The sequence below is a fragment of the Hipposideros armiger genome, unplaced genomic scaffold, assembly GCF_001890085.2.
Source record: "Hipposideros armiger isolate ML-2016 unplaced genomic scaffold, ASM189008v1 scaffold_41, whole genome shotgun sequence".
In the NCBI taxonomy this organism is placed as follows: domain Eukaryota; kingdom Metazoa; phylum Chordata; class Mammalia; order Chiroptera; family Hipposideridae; genus Hipposideros; species Hipposideros armiger.
The window spans coordinates 5,152,519-5,160,549 of NW_017731391.1; positions in this window are offsets into that span (position 1 = coordinate 5,152,519).

Sequence of the window (8,031 nt, forward strand, 5' to 3'; positions counted from 1 at the left end):
AGACGAATGCTCAAATTTACTTTACCCACCCATAAAAATATTTTGTAACATTATAAGAATGTTTGGGAAAAAACTCAATTCAGTCAGGGGACAATTAATAAGGATTTTTGCTTCGGTTTTCCTGCAAGTAAAGTCTCCCTGGTTATATTTAAGTCAATCCATACTTCTCAGATGAAATTTCACTTACAACAATGTCTTTTATTACTTTAGATTATTACGAAAAAAACATTGCTCTACTGTTCTCGCTCTACACAGACCAACTGTTGACTTAAATGAAATGTGTATCAGAGAGGAGAGAGGTTTCACATGCAATTTTTGTATTTTAGAGCTGGAATGGTCTTCATGACCTCATTTAATCTAGTAGTTCATTTTACAGAGAGTGGAAAATACAGACGTTCAAAAGGGGAAATGATTTCCCAAAGTCATTCAGCTAGTATACTTATTAACTATTAACTTAACAAATATTTTCTGAGTACTAGTGGCTGGCTGATGTTCTAAGTGTTGGTGATAAAATAGTCAACAATAAAGACACTGTTACATAAAATTTGCAGCTTCTTTGGGGAAGGTAGAAAACAAACAAGCATGCAATGTACAGTATGACACATAACTGATAAGTGCCATGATAAAAAAAAATGAATCCAGATAAAGGTTGGGTCATTTATTGCCCAATTTGAGACACTTTTTAGAATAAAGAGTTGAAACCTGAAGGAAATACCTACCTACCCAGGTCAGCAGGAGGAAGCTGGGGCGTCCATCTCAGACAAATGAAAACATAAACGTCACCCAGGTTAATTGGAACAGGAGTACTGAGGTGATGAGTCAGGTTTATTTCGTAGGAAGTGGTCCAGAGTAAGGTGATACAGTGACATCCGAGGAGAGGCCTGAAGATGGTGGAGGAAGGAGACAGACATAAATTTGGGGTAGACTGTTGCAGGCAAAGGAAACGGTGATGAAAATTCTCATAGGAGGAAGGCATTTGGAGACAGAGTGAGGTCAGTGTGGTTGTTGGAGAGGAAACAAGAGGAAGAATGCATTATAGGCCAAGAGGCAGGATGATGTAAGGGTTTTTAGGCTATTAAAGCTATTTTGATTTATTATGTTTGATAGAAGAACCTACTTGTTGACTATGAAACGAGGTGTGACATTATCTAATTGTCATTTTAATAATAATAGTCTGGCTGTCCTATTGACAACAGATTGAGGTGGGGATGGAGAGGTAAAAAACAATACCATTTATAATACAATGCCAGCAAGGAAAAATACTTAGTAATAAATGTAACAAAAGCTGGGCACACTTCCACCTGAAAATTTTATTGGTAAAATTAAAGAAGACCTACGTAAATGGAGAAATACATCATATTTATAAGTTAGAAGACTCGATATTATAAAAATGTCAATTTCTTGAAAGTTCTGTAATTTCAATTCACTTCCAATCAAAACTCAAGCAGGTTGTTTTTTGGTATAATTCGAAAACCTGGTACTGATATTTTCATAGAAATGCCAATGATCTAGAATAATTTTTTGAATTTTAAATAGAACAAATTTGGAAGATTTGTATTACTTAAGAATTACTATAAAGCTATAATAATTATTGATTTTGAATAGAAAAATAGGTTAATTAATCAAATATATGAAGTCCAGAAATAGATACTTATCCAATGATATGTGGTAAATTAATTTTTTTAAAGGCACCAATGAAATTAAATGTGGACAGAGAACATCATATGTGTTTTTTCAACATATAGTACCAGAAGAATTGGATGTCTACATGGAAAAAATGTAATTTGCCAATACCTCAATCCATATACAAAAATTTACTTAAGATCGAATGTAGATATAAACATAAAAATTTCATCTATAAGTCTCCTTAAAAAAAATATTGGAGAATATCTTTGCAACCTTTGGGGTGTTCAAAGACTTCTTAGAACACAGAAATCATTAACCATAATAAAAAGTAATAAATAAATAAATTGAACATCATTGAAATTTTAAAAATCTGTTCAAAAATAGTCATTATTAAGAGAATTAAAAGGCAAGTCTCAGAGGGATAAATGCATTGCAATATTTACAACAAAGGACTTGTATTTAGAATATATAAAAAATTTCTAAAATTTGGTAATAAAAAGACAACAAATGACAAAAATTATCACAAAATCTTGACATTTACAAAATAAGGTATATGAATGGCCAATAAGCAAAGTCATTAGGACAGTATAAATTACAACCCAAAGAGATATAAGTAGACACAGATCTACTACAATGATGAAATTAAAATAATGAAACTATTAATAATATATTAGATTATTCCATATCAACTTGGTTAAACTGAGGATTATATTTCCCAAAATTTTCTTTCCTGTTTTAGATTTGGCCAAAAGTGGTACTTGTGTACAAGTTAAAGCATATAAATGAAACAGTGGCCATGACTCACAAACTGTTGTCAGTGTTAGGTTTAGTACCAGGCAGATAACAGCTGTGTCCCTTGGGTATGATCTCATTTTCCCAAGTTTTCCAACTCATCTTCCAGGCTGATCAACAGTAACCCCATTTCTAGTATCAGATGCTTGGCTGTGGGTCCACAAAAATTGTAGCTACACAAAGGCAACAACTTCCCATAGAGCTCACCGTGAATTTCCTCTTCTTGGTTCTGCTACGGTAGCTGGATGTACTTGGTTTCTCAGATTTCCCTGCAAGCTCTAAACTTGTCCACCTGCACCAGTACTTAAGGTAGACTCACTAGGACTCTTTTTCTGATTCTCCAGCAGCCTTTCCCTTTACCCCATCTACTCTTGCTTTTGTGTGAGGCCTAATTTCTCTAAGAACACTCATGTTAGCTCTGCCTCCCTGACTAACCCTTGATTGCTATAGTTCTCGGCACCTCATCTGCATTTCGATCTGATTTAGATAACTAGATCCTCAACTCGGAGTCTGATGCCATCATTGCAACGAAACTTGTGGGAGTCCTGGAGTGAGAATGATTATATTTTTCATGTGAAGAGAATACAAAAATGATTTGTGGCCAAAGGGAAGATTGTGGAAAAGAGGTTTCAAATATTTTCTATACCTGTATCAATGCTTCTTCCCACTGTGACCTTGCAGTTCTTCCCATTAAAGGTGGAGTCGATTTCTTCACTCATTAAATATGTTCTTGGCATGAGATTTTCTTTGGCTACCAGGACATTAACAAACATGAACCAAGCAGAGAACTGGAAAGTGAAAGTGTTTTAAAGATTGCCTTCTCTTGCTGATTATGTAAGCCAGCCGCCATGTGGGTGAGCCTCTCTAGCCTCTGCAACACACAAGGCCAAGTTAAGTCTGTCACCCCAGTTAGCAATGGGGTAACCACCAAATATACAGTGAGGCTACCTAGGCCATCCAGTTCCAGTGAGCTGCCTCAGGCCAGCGTTGTTTTATGGCTCTATGTTATGTAGACATTTATTATGAAGCAAAAATGAACCAATGCAAATACCAGATGTTGAGAGGATGCCGAGCAACTGCAAGTCTAAGTCACTGAGGATGGGGAATTACTCTGGAAAACTATCTGGCAGTTTCTCATAAAGTTAAACACACACCTACCTTCATATCCTGCAATTCCAGTCTTAGATATTTACCTAAGGGACATGAAGGCATGTGTTCACACAAAGATTTGTACAAGAAAGTTCACGGCAGCTTTATTCATGATACCAAAAATTGGAAATCACCTAAATGTCAATCAACAGGAGAATGAACAAAATACAATCTATTCAGTAATTCCATTCAGAAATAAAGAGGAATGAACTACAGACGCATACATGGATAAGTCATAAAAGTATTAGGTTTAGTGCAGGAAGCAAACTATGAATATTTACTGTGTAATTCCGTGGGGATGAAGTTCCAGGAGAAATATATAAGAGAAGAGAAGCAAGGGGTTAATGGTACAGTTAGTCCCACTGGACCCATGAGGAATCCTTTGCAAGACGCCCCGTGGATGCCTGAAACCACAAATAGTACTGAACCCTATACATATTACATTCTTTTCTATACATACATACCTATGATAAAGTTTATCAATCAGGTACATTAAGAGATTAACAAATAACTAAATATAAAATAGAACAATTATAGCAATATACTGTGATAACAGTCATGTGAATGTAGCCTCTCTCAAAATGTCTTCTTGTGCTGTACTCAGTGATGATGTGAGATGATGAAACGCCTGCTTAATGAGATAGAGTGAGGTGAATGACCTAGGCGTTGTGATATAGTATTAAGCTACTATCGACCTTCGGACCACAGGTCCAACGAAGGATCATCTGCTCTGGGAGATCCTGCATCATCAAGCCATGGCAATGTCAGTGGGTGGATGTGAGCAGCAGATGATGTTGATGGTTGAGGAAATTTAATATTGTTGGACTGCAGTTGACTGCAGGTAACTCAAACCATGAAAAGTAAAACCACAGAACAGGGGGAACTACTGTATATGCAAAGATGTGATTATAATGACAAATTTGGGAATATAAGCTGGGTGTGGAAAGAAACTGAGGACATAGAAGCTGGTGAACAGTAAATCAGAGGTAGGACTCTACAAAGGATAGGTCCTGGACAGGTTGAAATGAGATAGAAGGAAAGGAAGTTTTAGTAGAGGTGTAAATGCTTGAAATTGTCACCTAGTTTTTATTTTCTGCTTCTATGATTTTTTTTCCTATTCTCTCCCCAATATTTCTGACATTGTTTAAATACAGTTAAGAACAGCTAAAAAACAATTAACTTCAGACGACTTAATGAACAAAGCAGGCAAAGATACCACAATCTAAAAAAAAAAAAAAGATCAGCTTTGGACCTCAGAAAAGGAATAATAAAATAGCTTCCAGAATTGGCAGAAAAAAATACACTATTGCTAGAAGGAGAGCGATCAAGCATAACAATAAAAGAATTTTAGTTACAAAAAAGCTCTCCTCTCCTTTAACACGCTCACCCATACATGATCATAATTTTGAAGAGCAGTCTTCCCAGGTAAACAGGGCAAAGAGGGTGACCCCCTTCTTTTACTGATTTGGATATTGAGGAGAGGGTGAGTGGGTGACTTGCTCAAAGCTGCACAGCTGTTTTAGTCCTCAGCGGACTATATTGGAAAATGTGTTTTGTCAATCCACGGAAGCATGTTTTGGCATTTAATTCAACTCTGGGATCTGAGGTAAAAATCCAACAACCTATAAAGGGACAAACCAACTCAATTTTATACCACTAATTCATTCTGACCAAATATTGACCAAAGACTCCACAACTGCCGAGGACAGATTGATCCAAGATGTGACTGCTGCCTGACCTGCACACTGGACCTGAGCCAACAGGGGGAGATTGCTTCCTGCAGCCAGTTGGAGACTGCCTGATGTAATGATGTTCATTCTGACACAAATCAGCACCTCGCTTCTGCCTCCTGCTATATGCTGATTGCTGGAACAGACCATTGTCCTAACCTTGTCAAGCACGCAAAGTAATTTCCATTCCTGGTAATATTTAGGTGACAATTTCCCCCTTTATATAATTTTTTGGTGCCTGTCTGGTGGCACAGGCATCCATTTTGTCTTGCAGCTGCCCAACACATGGGTCATACATAAGTTTCCCTTTATAAACTCTACTAATTACCAGATTGGAGTGGCCAGCTTCTTTCTCTGGTCTTTCCCTGCCCTCAGCTTACGGACGTAAATTTTCAGTCTCAGCGTCTTTCCCTGGGTCTGCCAAACTAACTGAAACCAAATTCACATATTAACTCAACATATAGGGATTTCTAGTCATAGTTTACAGAATCTAAAGGGCTTTTGTTTGTTTGTTTTTTTAGGATAACTAGGTTTATTTTTGTTTTATTTTTCCAAAACATCAGGGGGGCAGCCGATTAGCTCAGTTGGTTAGAGCGCAGTGCTCATAACACCAGGGTTGCTGGTTCGATTCCCACATGGGCCAGTGAGCTGTGCCCTCCACAACTAGATTGAAACAACTACTTGACTTGGAGCTAATGGGTCCTGGAAAAACACACTGTTCCCCAATTAAAAACAAAATCAATGACAACATAAAATTCAGTGTAAAAACTGTTTAACTTCTTAACATTCTTGTTCTTATATTACTCAAAAACAAACAAATGAACAATTTGTACTGAGGTAAGGTTCTAAGTAAAAGCCTCCGTGCTTAAAGTTTAGAGAAGAAATAGCACTTCCAATTTTTTCGATTGGAATACTGATAGATCTTTCACATACTTTTTGTCTAGGACCCAGTGGAAGGAATATATATATATATATATATATATATGTATTTTAGTAAAGAAATCATGTCTGAAGGCAGTCTTTTGAATTGCTACAACTCCCAGGAGGAAGTTCTGAGGAGACCATTAGATTGCAGGCACAATTGTTGTCATGTAACATAGGTCAAACTTACTAATTTTCTACACTCTGCCATCTGTAACACCTAACTTTTAACACAACTTAACCTACATCTTTACGCAAGATGACTATTTTGATTATCTATTGCTGCATGACAAACCAGCCAAAATTCAATAGCTTAAAGCAACCATTTTATTCCTCCTCACAGCTCTGTGTGCTTGTTGGGATCACCTGGGTACTTCTAGTCTGGAGATGTCACCTGGAGCCACAGCCATTGTGTGACTCTGTTGGGTTGAAGCCTCCAAGATGGTTCACGCACATGGCTGTCAGTTGATGCTGGGTGAAGGCTGAGAGTTCAGCTGGGCATTGACCATGGCATCTCACCTGGCTCCTCATGTGGCTTAGACTTTTCACAGGAGAGCAGGTAGATTCTGAGAAGCAGAGTTTTAGGAGTGAGTGCTCCCAGGAGGCAGAAGAAAAGCTATCTGTCAATCCTCTAAAGAGCTAAGCCTGAGATTGGCATGGTGTCACTTCTGCCATAATCTATTGCTTGCTGAGTCAGAGCCAGACTAGAGTCAGGCTGAGGAAAAACAAACTCCACTTTTCCAAGGAGAGAGTTACAAAGAAACTGTGGCCATCTTTAATCCACCAAATATCTTGTCAATAAATAAAGCTATAGATTACATAAAAGGTATTTTTTTAATTGTATATGTCTATCATTTCTTCAATGTTTATCTCAATGGTATGCTCCTAGTTCTATGGCAAAGAATGCCACATTCATAATCAGCTTTTAGTCCGCATTCTATGTTCTTCTTTACTGGGGAGTGCTTACTTCTTTCTGTAGGGTACAACTTTCAAGGCACAACTTTAGCAACCATACTTGTTCCCTTATTATAAGCTTTTTTTTGCATTTATTTACATGAAAATAAGGTTAAAGCTGCCAGAATATCTTTCAGATCATCAAGCAAGATCTCACGTTTCCCCTCTCCAATCATCAGCTGCATCCCACACTGAGCATTAAATGTGAACCCGGGTGACCCTCTTTCATTATTTATCCTGAATTTCTAGCCTCTGCATGGTAAAATTATAACTGTGTGGGAAGCAATTTCTGTTCAGTTCAAGAATCTGTTGAAGTCATTCAAGTAGCCTGCCCATAGCAACAGGACAAAGCCACAATGTAACACTTGCAGTTTAACACTGAGCTCTGAAAATTGCACAGATGTGACTTCTTTTTCTTTTTCATAAAGGTGAGCCATTCATGTGTCAGAGCAGGTGTGATCCTATATGAGCAAACTCAATATGCAAAATTATAAACCTAAATTTAGGATTTAGTGTTTTCTCTTTCAATAGCATTTACTTCTTACTAGGAAATCCATATTTTAGATGTCCCATCAGACCATTAGTGTATTTAGTGTGTATAGAGGAATTTACTTGTTATATTACATAGTACCTACTCTATGGCTCTGTGCTAAGATTCTATGATTTCTTTTTTTTTTTTTTTATAAAGATTTTTTTTTTTATTGGGGAATTGGGGGATAACAGCGCTGGGGAATTGGGAGGAAGGGGAACAGACAAGTTGCCGTCGTTTTGTTCTTCAGTCTAGTTGTGGAGGACATTGCTTCACTGGCCCAAGTTGGCACCATCATTGCGCTCTTCTCTGGCGAGGCAGATCAGTCGC